This window comes from Anser anser, assembly GCF_964211835.1.
Source record: "Anser anser genome assembly, chromosome: 4".
NCBI lineage: Eukaryota > Metazoa > Chordata > Aves > Anseriformes > Anatidae > Anser > Anser anser.
The window spans coordinates 75,708,241-75,722,010 of record NC_139724.1 but is presented as its reverse complement, the minus strand read 5'-3'; the positions used below and the strand labels follow the sequence as shown (position 1 = coordinate 75,722,010).

Genomic DNA, 13,770 nt, shown 5'->3' with positions numbered 1-13,770 from the left:
AGGGCAACCCTGGCTGATGCTGTTTCTGTTTGCTTGGGCTGCTGGCAGGCGCTCCACAGCCTGCAGTGAGCCAGCTTCGCCCAGGGCTTGCAACAGTGGGCAGGAGATCTGAAAGCAGAGGGATTCCCCGCTCACATTACCGTTAGCTGGAGCCGGGGCTGCAGGGGGGGTCGTGTGTATCGCTGCCAGGCAGCAGGCGCAGTCTGCAGAACAGTGGGAAATGCCTGCGGCGTGGCTCAGACGGGCTGGCTGTGTCTCTGTGGGGTGGGTCCTGCTCCCACCTTTTCCACATTTTGGCAGAGAAGACCTGGAGGACCATCTCCAGCATCCAAAGGGAGCCGCTTCCTCCTTCCCTCTATATCCCACCCACTGACCATGGGAACCAGAGACCCCATGTGCCCCAGTGGGCTTCAGGTCAGGTCTACACATCTAGCAATTACTCCATGGGAGTCTGCAAGACTGAGCAAAACATTAACCCGTGCCAGGGGAGAAACCTAGCCATGAAACCTAGGAGAAACCTGTCATGTTGCTCCTCAAATAACCTCTTCTTAGCAGTGGATGGTGGCAGAAGTCAGCCTGGCCAGAGGTGAGCTGGGAACATGCCGCTTCATTCCTTGCACAGTCTTTCACTGGCTTTCTGAGTCCCTAAGATAATTGTTTGCCAGCTTACAGGTCCAAACAGGGTTAGGTGAGGAGGAGCTGGGGTTGGTTCTGTCTCTTCCCAGCGCCTGTGTCCTTGGAGGCACAACTCAGGCTTCTGGGGCAGCTCACACTGGCACAGCATTCGCTTTGTGAATCCGTAAAGAGATTTCTGCTCATTATAAGGTCTTCATTGCCGTCTTGTACGGCCAAGGTCCTCTGAAGGGCTGACCAGTCCCTTGGTGGTGAGGTCACAACCCGTGAACCTTTGTGTGGACACGCTGATGCTGGCATGGGAACTGACCTTTCCTAAAGCTGAATTTAGAATCAGTTTTTAGTGTAAACGCATAAAAAGAAGACTGCCTTCCTTCCTTGGGTGGGACTCTTTCCCCTTCAGACACATGCTTTTGTTTGCTCATGGGTATTCATGTTCAGGAGAGAAAATGTCCCCAAAGCAATCGGTTGGCGTCACAGCAGAATGGTTTCCCTGCTGGGCTGCAGTAAAACCAGGCCCTTTTGAACATAAATGTCAGGATTGCTAAGCTCCTTAACTTCCAGTTGCATTACCCACTCATCAGATGATTTCCACACTTCAAAGGGTGATAGAAAGATGACGCAGGCTTGCGATTTGCGTGCATCTCCCGGAGCACCACGGCACTGCTTGCCCGAGGGTCTCAAATGCTTCACTGAGCAGACACCGTGCCAGCACTGGGGCTAGAAGAGGGCAACCCTGAAACAAAGCCACCCCTAGAATAAGGGAGGACAGCAAGAGAAAGGAAGGAGTGTGTTTTCAACATCTGAAGACAAGATATTCAAGCATTTGTAATATGAATTGATTCTGCTGGCCCATTTGGGATTTGCATTGCCTTCACAGCTGAATTACTTTTGCTGAAACTTTCAGCTCATGTGGCTGCATAAATAGTTTTAATCCTGCTCCCTTTAACTGTCCTCAGATAAGCATCTGTGTCATCTGAAACATCCTTGGTGTCAGGGCTCCGAGGGCAATAATAAGCCTTAACAGCCCTGAACAGCTCCACCTGGGGCCTCCACCCCACCCATGGACCCAGGAGCACTATTTAAACTCAGCCTGGGGCCTTCAGACTATGTTTGAGGTGTTTTTGGAAGAGTGTTGGTCTTTAGTTAGTCCATCAGCTCCTTGCTTTCTGCTTTGAGGTTTGGTTTTTGTCTCCTGAATATATGCCAAACCAGAGTGACCAACAGAGTGATTCCTGCGGCATCTCCTGGTCCTTGTTTATGCTAACATCTCTGAGCGTGCATGCAGGAACAAAGTATGGGATTCAATTCCTGGACTGAGATGCTTATGGTTGGAAGGATCAACAGGTCAAGTCTGGATGTCCCAAGGTAGGCATGCTGCTGCTTGAGATGTTTGAGAGCACCCTAGATTTCCACAGTGTGCTGGCTAGGACAGGGTAGAGCTTTACTGGTGAAGGGGGAAGGCAGACCTAAGGCATCTCTAAAAGCCTGAGCACCTGGACGGAGATATTCCAGCCTGCCAAGGCTGTCTCCAGCTGGAACTCCAAGCTGGTCCCCCAGTGAGATGTGTGTGGCCTCCAGACCTGTTAACTTCTAGCATCTTTTCTCATCTAGTCTCACATCACAACTGCTGCCCTTTGCTATGTTGCCGTTGCCTTGCTCCCTGTCACCATGGGGGGATGTCCCCAGCGGTGCTGGGGATCTGTTTTGGTGGCACGTTGTCTTCTTCTCTCCCCTGAGACCCCATGCTCTGATTGCTGAAGGTTGGCTTGGGCTGGCTGTGTGGCATGTTGGGGATGTAGTGGAAGGGACAGACCCCCCCCCGGTGTCTTGTTCCCTGGGCTGAGACCCCTCTGACCTGGCCATGTCTGGATCTTGCGCCTTCCCAAGACCCTATTAAGGCTTTTTATTTTCTGCATCCCAAATGGTAACGTCCATCTGCCCTGCTCTATGACCAGCCGACAGCTGTGTGGCCCACGGGGTCCTGAAATGGGAGAGCAGCCGAGGGAGGCTGGCCAGAGGACGAGCTCCTCGCCCTGTGGGGTGGGATCAGAAGCACGGCGCCTTGGCAAGTTGCCACCCAAAACTGAACCGGGGCCACGTTCCTGTCATCAGCCGGCCTTGGCACAGCTTGCGGGTGCCCTGGGGTTTTCCAGGACGCCGGTTTCAGCTCAGGGCTTGCCATGGAAGCCTGCCCTGGAATGAATTTTGGGGTTGAGCTCCTGAAAGCAGCACGCTGTTCACGCTGTGGTTGTTGGTTATGAGCACTGGGAGGTTAAGCTTCTGTAACTGGGCTGACAGCAAACCCTGGGGCTTGAGGGCAGTATGGTAACTGGCTTTTAGGATGGATGTGGTGGTCTCTCTATTTTTGTCTACAATGCAAAATGCTTTTTGGAGCTATGTGTAAGGATGGCTTCACTCGATCATGTTGTCCCGCTTGCTGAAAGCCTTGAAATGTCTCATCCATGGGAGTTTTCCCTCCACCTCTGTCACTAGCTGGCATCAGCTCATGTCCCACAGTCCAAGCCTGCAGAAACCTTCCCCCCCTCTCCCCTGCTAAGTATCACTGTGGATATTTTTTATATATTCCTAAATTGCCCCGAGGCAGTAAGGATCGCTCAGCCAAGACCCCAAAACCTGGGGGATGCCAGGTTGCCCATGCTAACGTTCGTGTTGTTCTTTGGGTGTGTGATGGCACAATCTGGAAGAGCACATTTCTTCATTTTTTCCCCATCATATGTGGGCTTTTCTGTATTTTTTTGTGTGCACCAAAGAGGTTATTTAGATTTATTTTTGTTTACTCCTTGCTGCCCTGGGTGACTGCTGGCCGTCCTCTTCAGGCAGAGCTTGAAGTCCTGCTGTTGCTGGCAGCGCCGTGTGATCTCATGACGCAGGTTTCCCTGCCAGCGTGGGCATCTAGGAAATAAAGAATGTGTGAGCGAGCGATCCCTTCCTCCTCCTCCTCCTAGTTGAGGTGATTTAGTAGCCTGGCAGCAGAGATGGCTGCAGTATTTGCTGACGACACGCAGTGGCTCTAACGAGGAAAGCAGCAGTCCTTCTCTTCCCTGCCTTGTGCAGGGCACTGCCCCCTGACCCCCAGGAGAGCTGCAGACTCCGATTTCTTATTATAGGGTTCAGATTTGGTCCCAGAGCTGCTTTGTCCTTGCGTTGAGCAAAACAAGGTCTGGTGGGGATGAGCATGAGCTCTTCTGTGTGCCGGGACCCAGGGTGAGGATGGGGAGCTCTCCTGATCGAGGCAGCTGCCATCACCTTAAAGTTTGACATCAGCGCCTTCATTTTCTCCTAATGCTGATGTTACTGGGTATGAATAACATAATGAAGGTGAAACACAAACCTGACACAGGTGTCCCAGCATGGAAAGTGTTCTGGATCATATGAGGCTGAAGGGGTGACAGCAGATGCTGCTTGTGGAGACGTCAAAATATTTAATCCTTCGCTGGAAGTCATTACCCAGGGTGTCACTGCGAAGTAGGAGATCAAAAGAGCACAGTGAATATGTCAAAATAAAAGCAGAGATAAAGGGAAGCAGCTAGCAGGGGATAATTACCAAACAAAACACAGATCTCTTCATCTCTGGAAATTCCCTGTGCTGTAAAAAGAAAGGTACGAGGTGGAAGTCAGGGGCCGCCGTGTCTCCTGCTGTCTGCAGAGCTGTCTGCTTCCCCTTGCACAAAGCTGGCTCACTGCTGCAAGCAATGTTTGGTGTTGGGACACGAGTTTCAAACTCAAACTGTCTTGTTGGATTTCTTTTCATTTCTTTTTAGAGTTCTTAAAATGCAATTGGTCTTTTTTTTTCCTTATCAATTCCTTTTGCGTGAGCTTTGCATCTCCCCGCCAGGTGGGAGGAGGCTGCAGGGCTCTCCTCGCTGGCAGTGCCTTTATCCCCTGCTTGCTTGCTCATGCCTTCCTGCTGCACGCACGCCCACTTAATCCCCAAATGATTTCCTTCGGATGAGCTGTGCTGGCAGGGCACGTGGATTTTGCATTGGGTATGGAGCAAGGCTCTGCCGAGTGATGCCCACACCTGCACGTGGGGCGTTAATTCCAGAGCACATCTGCAACATCCTCCTGGCCTGAGCAGCTGTCACCATCCCAACTTTCTCAGGGATACAGGCTGGCATTTAACTGCTGCCCTTCTGGCTGGCTCCCTGCCTGCTCTGGAAGTGGGGGAGAAAGCCATGGGATGTTACTCCAGATTTTGTTCCTTAATTGTCACCTGACTGCTGCTTTTTTAGGCAGATGGAGCATTTTTAGGCATTTTCACAGGTGGTTTTCATTTTTCTCTCCTGTCTGTGAGTTTATCTGTGATGGAGAGGAGCTATAAAACCATCACAAAGCCCACAATAAGTCTTGGCGCTGAGTGCTGGGTCTGGATCTGCCTTGTAAGTCCTGAACCAGGGATCCAAGGCAGGAGACAGACTTGGACTCCTCGCTCCTTTCTCTGGTTCATTTCAGGCCCTGAAAAAGGGCACTGGAGACTTCCCATGAGAAGGAAGATCCTCAGAAACACCAATTCAAGTGGTCCCTGAGCTCTTGGAGACCTGTTGCTCTGTCTTTGGTCTGCCATGGCACAGCAAAGCCTAAAGGGATTAGGGATGTGAAGGGTTTCTGTGGGGGGAGTCTGTCCTCGGAGTGTCTGAGCCTTGGCGTGATCTGGGGGGTCTGCGTATGGCATGAGATCCGTCTCGCGCTGGGGTTTCGTTGCCTACCCCCACCAGTCTGCAGAACCCGTCTTAAACCTGGGGTGTTTGCTTTCCCTGTGAAGTGAGCCTGGGAAGTCCCCTGGGTGAGATGGGAGATGTTCCCACACCTGGCGCGGGGAGCATTGATGTTGGATGAGCGGTAATGCAGTTTGGGTAAACGTGATGTGGCTCATTCCCAGCGCTGGCACAGGATCCGTGCCTGAGCGGCAAATCTGAGGGAGAACCTGCTGGCTGCCATGGGAGAGCTGACACCCAGATTGTCTTTGGTGGCCTGAAAATGGACATCTGGTGGCATTGGAGACACCTCTCCCTCCACAGCCCAGCATCGAGATGGGCACATTTTGGTGTCTTAATGTGCCATCGGAATCCTGCCTCTGATGAGGGGTTGCAGGATGGCAAACACAGATGCACGGGGTTGAGAGGAGGGCAAGGCTCACCCCTACCTATGTCAGGATGGAGGAGCTGTGTGTAGGTCTCCTGGAGACCTGGGGGGAAGCTCGGCCCTAAACCCACAAGAAACTCAAGAGCGGTGAGCTGGAGAAATGCACAGAGGTGTCTCAGTCTTATCTAGATTTGTGCTGGGTAGAGTGATGGCTTTTGGAAACCCCTTTGGTGATGGCATCCCTGGCGGGGCTTGGGTGAGCCAGTGACAATCCAAGGGGTTTGGGAAGTTGAAGAAGGGAGTGTTTCAGATGGGGGAGATCCCAGGGGCTCCAGCCATTTGGGACCAATGCTGGGAAGAAAGCGGAGATGCACCATGGGGATGTAGTCGGGGGCTGCTGGGGAGGGTGGTCCTGGAGGAAAGCACGCTCGGTAGATGTGGTGAAGGATCAGTAGTGTGGGGGCAAGGCTTTTGCGGGAAGGAAGCGATGTGCTTTGGAAATGCTGTGTCTGGGAGAGAAGCTGGGCAGGATTTAGCTAAGGCTAGTCAAAAAAAAGACACACAAAAAAACCCACCACAAAACAAACCACCGGGAACTTGAGATGCGTAAGCTACTTTGAGGCTGGGGATTTTGTCCCTTCAGGGTTCTATTTCTAGTGGGTTTAGCTTTGATATTTAATCTTTCATTTTCTTTTCTTTCAGACTTTGTGCCTGTGTTTGAGGTTAATTCCTACAAAACACCAGCCGCCACCCCGAGCCACGTACCGCGGCGTGCTCAGGCAGATCCTGTCGGAAGCGGCGCTCGGTCAGGAGCTCGGGTTTGGGGGTGAGGTGGGATGCGGGACCCCCGTGAGGCTTCACAGAGATCATCTCTCATAATGATGAGATCTCCTTGGGAAAACACAGCCTTGCGATTAGAAGGGAGGCGCTCCTTGACTGATTTCCAAAGCCAGCTCCTCCTGCCTCTCCTTTTCTTGGTGTAGGTGCCCACTTCTACGGATCAGAGCCCACACTGGGTGGTGAGGACTCCTGGGAGCACGGTAGGCATCCGAGGGTCACCCAAGATTACCCAACTGATGAGCCAGGCAGGTATGTGATTACCTGGGTGCTTTTGGAGCAGGTCGCACCGCCCTGACTCCGCTCCAGGATCATGGCACCCTGCACATGCAAGGACGGGCTCGGGTGCCCTTTGCAGCTGCCTGCCTTGCACCTGGCTGCTTTCATCTCCCCCCTTCTCCGGGGAGAGGCCTCCAGAGCAGGAGAGGGCTGCCAGGTGCTTTCCCGTGGAGCTGGAGCTTCGTTGCTGCCTGTCCCGATGACGAGGCCTTTGGGATGGGTTCTTCAGCAGCTCTTCTCCCGTGCGGTTTGCCTGCACTGCCAGCAGCCCCGTGACATAAGGCAGCATCCAATGCATGGGCTGGAGGTCCCGGTCGAGCGTCCTGAAGCCACCAGGTACTGCAGTGCCTCCAGGACGTGGCTTCAGGTGCGAGCAGTAATCCTTTTGGAAAGGCGGGTAGTGCAGAATGAGGTGATGGAGCTGGACCTGATGAAGCTTCTCGCCTGGTGGGGTCACCTTTTTGTTGGACCTGATGTAACCCCACCAGGTGAGAAGTTTCCTCCTTGTGATGTGTTTGGAGGTGCTGAGAGGAAATGCAGCACAATGAGATTGGTTTTCCAGTTCAGGATAAAAGGGTAAGAAAAGCCCTGCAGAAAGGCAAAGCAGCCTGCTTGTTCAACAGGGTGAAGCTCAGGGTCGTGTCCTCCTGGAACAAAAGCCTTGGAAAGAGACATTAGGATCCAAGCAGGTGGGTCTGGTTGCTCATGTTTCTGTTAATGCAGGTCTCTTCCTGGCCTTCCAAGGAAGGATTGTTGATAAAAGTCCTAAAAAGCAATAGATGGCTTAATATTCCGGGGAATGTGAGTGCTGGTTCAAGGCCCGCTTCCCAGCAGTGACTGGAAGCGACAGTGCTCACCACAACATCCTTCTCGTGACAATAAAGGTCGGATTTGGGGCTGTGAAACCAGGAACACTCAGAGCTGAAGACTGCCCACAAATTGCCCCGAGGGCCCTGCTGGGTGCAGGTGTCAGGGAAATGCAGGATGTTGTGTGTGTGCCTGGCAAGTTGGTCCTGTCCCAAGGAAAGGGGCGTGCTTGGTCTGGAACAAAGTCAAGAGGCTCCTGCTCTGTCTGCATCGCCTCTCGAAGCCTGGCTCTGCACTTCTGACCTCTTGGGATGTCCTTTAAGGTGATGTTACCCCTGGCTCGAGCAAGATTCTGTTTGTTGAGGCTGAGATCCTGGTGTACAACTCACTCTTTGTTTGAGTAGAGCGTGTGGCTGCCTCTTGGTGATGTCGGGAGGAAAAGGCAGGGAAAGCACAAGGTCTGGTAAGAGGCTAAAAGGGAGGATGTGGTGCCAAAGAGCTGAAGGCTGCAGTGGTGTGCAGCCTAAAGCGGCAAAGTAGAACTTGAACACCTTCAATTTTGGAAAAAATCAGTATGTCCTCTACAGGAGCGTGATTCTGGGGATAGTTTTCTCCAGAGGCTCCTCTCCCTGATTTCAGGTCACGTGGATGCAACTGGTCTGCCCTTGGTGGTCTCCTCCAGCCCTCCAAATCCCAGGTCTCATGCTCAGAGTCCCCACACCAGCACATGCCCCTTTGCAGCACCTTAGCTCTGTCCAAACCCTTAAAGAACATCAATTCAAGCATCCCAAATGGATCTGAATCATAAATGGTGCTGTCTCCTGGTCCCAGGAAAGCCACAGGAGGAGCAGAGGAGAACCAGCCCTGGGTGATGTGGTGGGGATGTGCACAAGGTGGTCGAGCTGGGTCTTGGGTGAGTTGCCTTCCACAGAATAGATGTGGGTGCGGGGAAGGGGAAAAAAACTTCAAGGGAGAGGGAGGCAGAAGAACAGAAATGGGGTGCAAAGAAGATTTAGAGGGGTTGGAGGAAAGCAGGTGAGGAATGACACCCTCCATCCTCTCTTTTACAGCACACAGGAGAGAGAGGACGAGGTGAGAAAGCAACACGAGTGGAGGGAGGGGGCGATGCTAGTGGGTCCCTGCCTCTGAGACCTGTGTGAAAAGATGCTGGAAAGGGAAGTGGAAGAGTGAAAAGCAGCAAAAGCTGTGTCTTTGCACCCTGGGAGGGGAAGGAAAGCCCCCTGCATTCAGGGAAGCACAAGTATTGAGCCAGCTGGGTGCCAGAACAAAACGCCTGGTTTCCCACTGCTTCCACTGGCCATAATGTGGCCAGGCTTGTTGGCAGCGAGTTTCCCCCGTCTATTCGTGAGTGGTGTGAAAAAGCACTTCCCTTTGTTTGTTTTAAGCCTGCTGCCAGGCTATCTCAGCACCTTGCAGTTCCTGCGGAGGGGGAAGGCTGCTCCCCGGCCCGATTCCCTGCCGCCCAGAGGCACAAAAGCCGATGGGAAGTGGCCACGTATGCGGCAAGTTGTTGCACTGTGGCCGTGACAAAGGCTGGTCACCCCCATGCCTTGAGCTGCTGCAGCTCTGGGTTCTCCCAGCCTCGCTGCAGGTGCTGCTTTTGGTCTTCCTTGCATGGGAAATTCATCGTGATGAGCTGGGCGCTTGGTTTTGGATGCTTGGTTTTGGCTGCATGGTTGTGCACTTGCTGCTGGCTGTCCCCGCTCCTCCTCCTCCTCCTGGCTCTGGGTGCAAAGAGGCTGGTTTTGGGAAGCGGAGCAAAGTTCCCACCAGTAACACAGCCCAGTGACGAAGCACAACCCGTACAAACACCTGGCAAGCGTCCCTGGCCCAGCTTCACACCTAGAATAAATCAAACCATCTTCCTTCCTGCACAGGCAGCCCCCGAGGAGCCTCTCGCTCCTGCCACACACGCTTTCTGTTCTTTCCAGGAGAAAACTGGCTTCCTCTGGAAAGTTCACACGACGAAAGCTTTTCATTTCAGACTCACCCCCTTGACCGTGATTCCGGCCAAGAGCTGGGAACAGGGAACGCCGGTCCCCTCCGGCTCTGACTTCAGGCACGTTCTGCGCATCTGCTGCTAATCAGGGAAAAACATGGAAATAAAACTCACAAACAGTTCAGAACGAGGATAAATGTCCTCCCAGTGATGGGTTTTCTTTGGCTTTCTGCAGCCTGGTGCTTGTGGGAGTGACAAGGTCCTCCTGTCCATCTGTCTGTCTGCTGCTGCCCTTTTTGTGAGCTTGCTGCCTGCAGAGAGGTGCAGCAGCCCTCCTACACCAAGCCAGGGGGTCCTTGATTTTACCTTGCTTTCAAAGCATGATCTTCAGGAGAGGATGAGACTTGTGATGAGGGATTCATCTAGGTTTCCTCACGCAGCTCTAAGGCAATAATTCAGTGCTGTGCGTGCCTGGGGAGGAAAATCACCTCGCCTGCAAGATGATCTGGTGCCCGATGTCCTCCCCCCACCTTCCTCTGGTTTCACCTGATGATACCCATCCCACCCAAACCCTTCTTGGTAAGAGCACCACCACCAGGAATGAGATGTGTGTCCTGCCCTGCCTTGCTGAATCCCTGGCTTTTTTTTGGGGGGGGGGAATTAGGCTCTGTTGGCTGCAGCTCCCTTGTGGTGCCTTGGATAAGCTTTCTTTTGACTCATTTCAGCTGCCTAAGGGCTGAGTGCTATTAGATGCGATATGGGATGTCCTGCCTGTCCTCTGCTTGCTGGCCCAGGAGGACATGGATCTCCTACAGGTTCACAGCCATCTCAGATCCCCATGAAGACATCAAAAACCTTCTGAGAGGAGTGGTTAAGAGGTCAGGGCTCCTTAGCTTGTGAAAGAAGAGACTGGGGAGAAATGGAGCAGGTCCCTCAAATCCAGCGTGATATGGGGAGGTGGGAGGGGATGGCTCACTGACAATGGTTTCTTGGAGGAGTTTATAGCTGAGGTTTTGGGGTGGGGGCAGAAGGACTGCTGTGTGTTTTAGAATTATAGAAACACTTAGGCTGGAACAGACCTCTAAGATTGTCAAGTCCAACCTAGCACTGCCAGATCTACCACTAAACCATGTCCCTAAGCTCCATGGCCACACGTCTTTTAAATACCATCCATTTTACGTGGATGGAGAGCATTACGTGTGTCGGTGTGACAGCAAAGCAATCCTTTAGTTCTCCAGCACAAAATCTGGTGTTTTCCAAAAATGCTCTCAAAAATCTTTCCAGGTGGCAAACCCTTTGTCAGCTCAGTGAGGCAGGAGGAGGAAAGCACGGCGAATTCAATAGATTTTTTTTTTTTTTTTTGGTGTGTATACAAGTATGTACTTGGAAAAGAAGCCTCCCATTGTATTACCTCGGAAGAGGGAGAGCTCCACGTGCCTACAGGAGCGCCGGGGCAGCGGGAGGCTCAGCATCCTGCTGTTTTACAGCATTTCCATATCCCTGGGTGAAAGTTGACACGAGGCTGCCAGCTGACACTATCAAGGAGGAGGTGAGTTTTTTCTTTTTACGAAGTCTTCCTCCCAGACACCCCGGTGACACAAGATCTTTGTTTTCGAGTTACATTAAGAGCTGCTTTAGTCTCCCCGCGGGCGATGGGGGAGATCGCCAGGAGGGGAGCAGCGATTTCACAGCAAACCCCTTTTAGGGTTGCTCTCCTGTCGACAGCAGAAAGCAACGAGGGGGAATACCGTATTTTGTCACTGTCAAATCTCTCTTTGTTTTAGAGCAATGTATTCCTTGTCTCCTTAGCTAGTAGCTCAAGTGATTAACTTGTTGTCGGTGATTTATGGCACCTCTCGAGCTACTGCCAGGGTTGTTGGGCTGACATCACCAGATGGTTCCACTCCAGAGCCAGCAGATAAGCCATGCCGACTTGTTGCTGCCGTTTCGGGCAGGCTTTGCTGAAACATCAATGGGGTGAAGTGCAGCTAGGACGAGATCCAGGAACAAGCAGGGGCTGGGTGTGCTCACCCAGGCCTTCCTCTTCCCGCAGTGGCTCTCCAAGCGCTGGCGTGGAGCAGGATCTTGTGCTTCACGACATTAATCTCTGCCATAGCGGTTTCCAGAGGAAGAAAAAGATAAAGAAGCCAGTAGCTGCATGCTGCAGGTGAGATCAGTCGCACCCAGCAGCTGACAGGCCTCAGGCTAGGAGGGAGCATCTTAAAATTGGCTCCTCCTTACACCTACTGACTGCAGCTGTGGAATACCAAAGAGGTGGCATTGCTTTTCCTTCACCTCCCTGACTCTGCTCCTCTGGGTCTTTTTGCCCTATCCACGACCAGAAACCTTTCCTGTAGGCAGGTCCCTGGTGGTTTTGCCCGTGCTGCAGGCATTCTTCCTTTCCCATTCAGTGTCCTCTGCAGGAATCTTCCCCAATGGAGCTTGAATACCCTCTGAAGCAAGTCTGCCGCTGCCCTGAGTGGTGCTCCAGCTGGGGACAGGGAGGAGGAGGTGGGGGCTGCAGAACATCCCTGGAGGGATCAGGGATGGAAATACCCATCCGGTCATGGTATCTCGTTCCACGCAGGGTGAAACGTGTGCGGTGCCTGCAGCACGCGGCTGCTGGAGCCACCTGCCTTCGCCATGTGAATCCTTCTGGTTATTCATGGATGGGGCCAGGTTTGGCAGACCTGGACGGGCAGGGGCTCTCGGAGCTGCAGAGCAGATGTTCGCCTGTCTGGGGTGCCAGCAGAGGAATTTGGGATCTATCTTCCCAGCCCGTTTGCTGGGCTGGCCAGAAGGACAGCGGGCAGGAGGAGGTGGCCCTGCAGAGGGGGGTGCAGCCTCCTTCCCTCCTGGGGCTGCGCTCCTTGTTCAGCACAACCGCACATCTCCTGCTGGTGTTTCGTCAGCTCAGCAAGTAATTCTGGCTTCCAGCTGCTTGGGGATGAAACCAACATCCCGGCAGAAATTTCCTCGAGCTGGAGTCCCCAGGGGCCCTGACGGTGTGCGTGCAGACAGGTCTGTTGTCTCCTTACCCGTCTTCTCCTGCTTCCCTCTCACCCAAACTGATGTGGCTTCAAATGTGGCCCAAAACATAGCCTTTGGCCACCAGTTAGGAATTAAATGGGCCCTGGAGGTGGCTGTGGGTGGTGCTGATGTCCTCAGGACCTCTGTTGGGCCTCCTCAGGGCCCTAAAAATGTTGGGGCCTATGCACAGGCGTTATCCCACTGCTCTGAGACACCTGCGCGAGGCTGGTAGACACGACACGGGACATGCAGGACCTGGTGGCGGCTGCAGAGGCTCGGGGAGATGGATCCTGGTCGTGTTGGGTACAACATTTCTCCACCGGCCCGGAGCCAGGGCTTTGCTGTCCCGCTCCCAGCCCTCTGCCCAGCCGCAGTGGCACGGCGCGGCTCTAAAACAGGATGCCGGCTATTTTCCTTTCAGGGCGGACACCCTATCAAAAGAAAACTTCTGAGATAAGCTGTGCTGCCGGTCACCGCTTCAAACAGCCCCAGCTTATCGGGTCCAGCCCAGACACAGGCAGGAGAGGAGCTGAATGCGGCCACGTCAGGTGGGTGAAGCGAGTTGGTGGCCCCTCGTGTTGCTGGAGGGTGGGCACCCCTGCAGCTCCCCCTCACCAGCAGGACCGCCGGGTGGTTGGAAACATCACTGACGGTCCCTGCAGACAAATTAAGGGCTGAGTTCAAGCCCTTGCATGATCCCCTGCCTCCCCTCCTGGCTGTCTGCCCCAGCTGGGACCTCCTGGCCTCCCCTTGCTCACTTCTGAACACACCTCGCACTCCGCCACGGCAGCTCCATCCTCAAGGATGGGGCACACACTTCTGTATACTGATTTTTTGTGCAACCACAGGCTTTTCCAAGCTAATGCATGCCTCAGTTTCCCCAGGTGTGAATTGTAGGTGGAGGCTGTTTCACCCCTCCATGCTGCGTCACACACACTGATAAACATGCCACGGGGCTTGGGTCTTGTGGGGAATAGCGGTGGCTGTAGGATTATCATTGCTATGGCAGGTGGTAGCTCCTCCTGCAACGGGCACAGGTTACGTTGTCACCTGGGGTGACTTCTCACCGTGCTTGAGCCCAGGGATGTGAGCCTAGGGAGAGCAGGGATACACCAGCG

At 53.4% G+C, this 13,770-nt stretch overlaps 1 protein-coding gene and 1 long non-coding RNA gene across 3 annotated transcripts in view; both read left to right on the top strand.

The window, feature by feature from the left end:
* The first annotated feature begins 623 nt into the window (after positions 1 to 623).
* LOC310898499 lies at positions 624 to 13,030 on the top strand. Of its 2 annotated transcripts, XR_014583345.1 has the most exons (7): positions 624 to 2,001; positions 6,442 to 6,544; positions 6,723 to 6,828; positions 10,348 to 10,500; positions 10,999 to 11,171; positions 11,676 to 11,789; positions 12,210 to 13,030. It is a non-coding gene; the product is annotated as an uncharacterized lncRNA (long non-coding RNA). The 2 variants fall into 2 exon arrangements; XR_014583346.1 differs by lacking the exons at positions 10,348 to 10,500; positions 10,999 to 11,171; positions 11,676 to 11,789; positions 12,210 to 13,030 and having other exon boundaries at positions 717 to 2,001; positions 6,723 to 7,266.
* Positions 13,031 to 13,166: 136 nt separating this feature from the next.
* Positions 13,167 to 13,770, top strand: part of SMOX (spermine oxidase) — an 82,026-nt gene continuing 81,422 nt past the window's right edge. The window contains exon 1 of the mRNA XM_083833705.1: positions 13,167 to 13,200. The gene's annotated coding sequence lies outside the window, so the exon portion shown is untranslated. The remainder of the gene's footprint in view (positions 13,201 to 13,770) is intronic.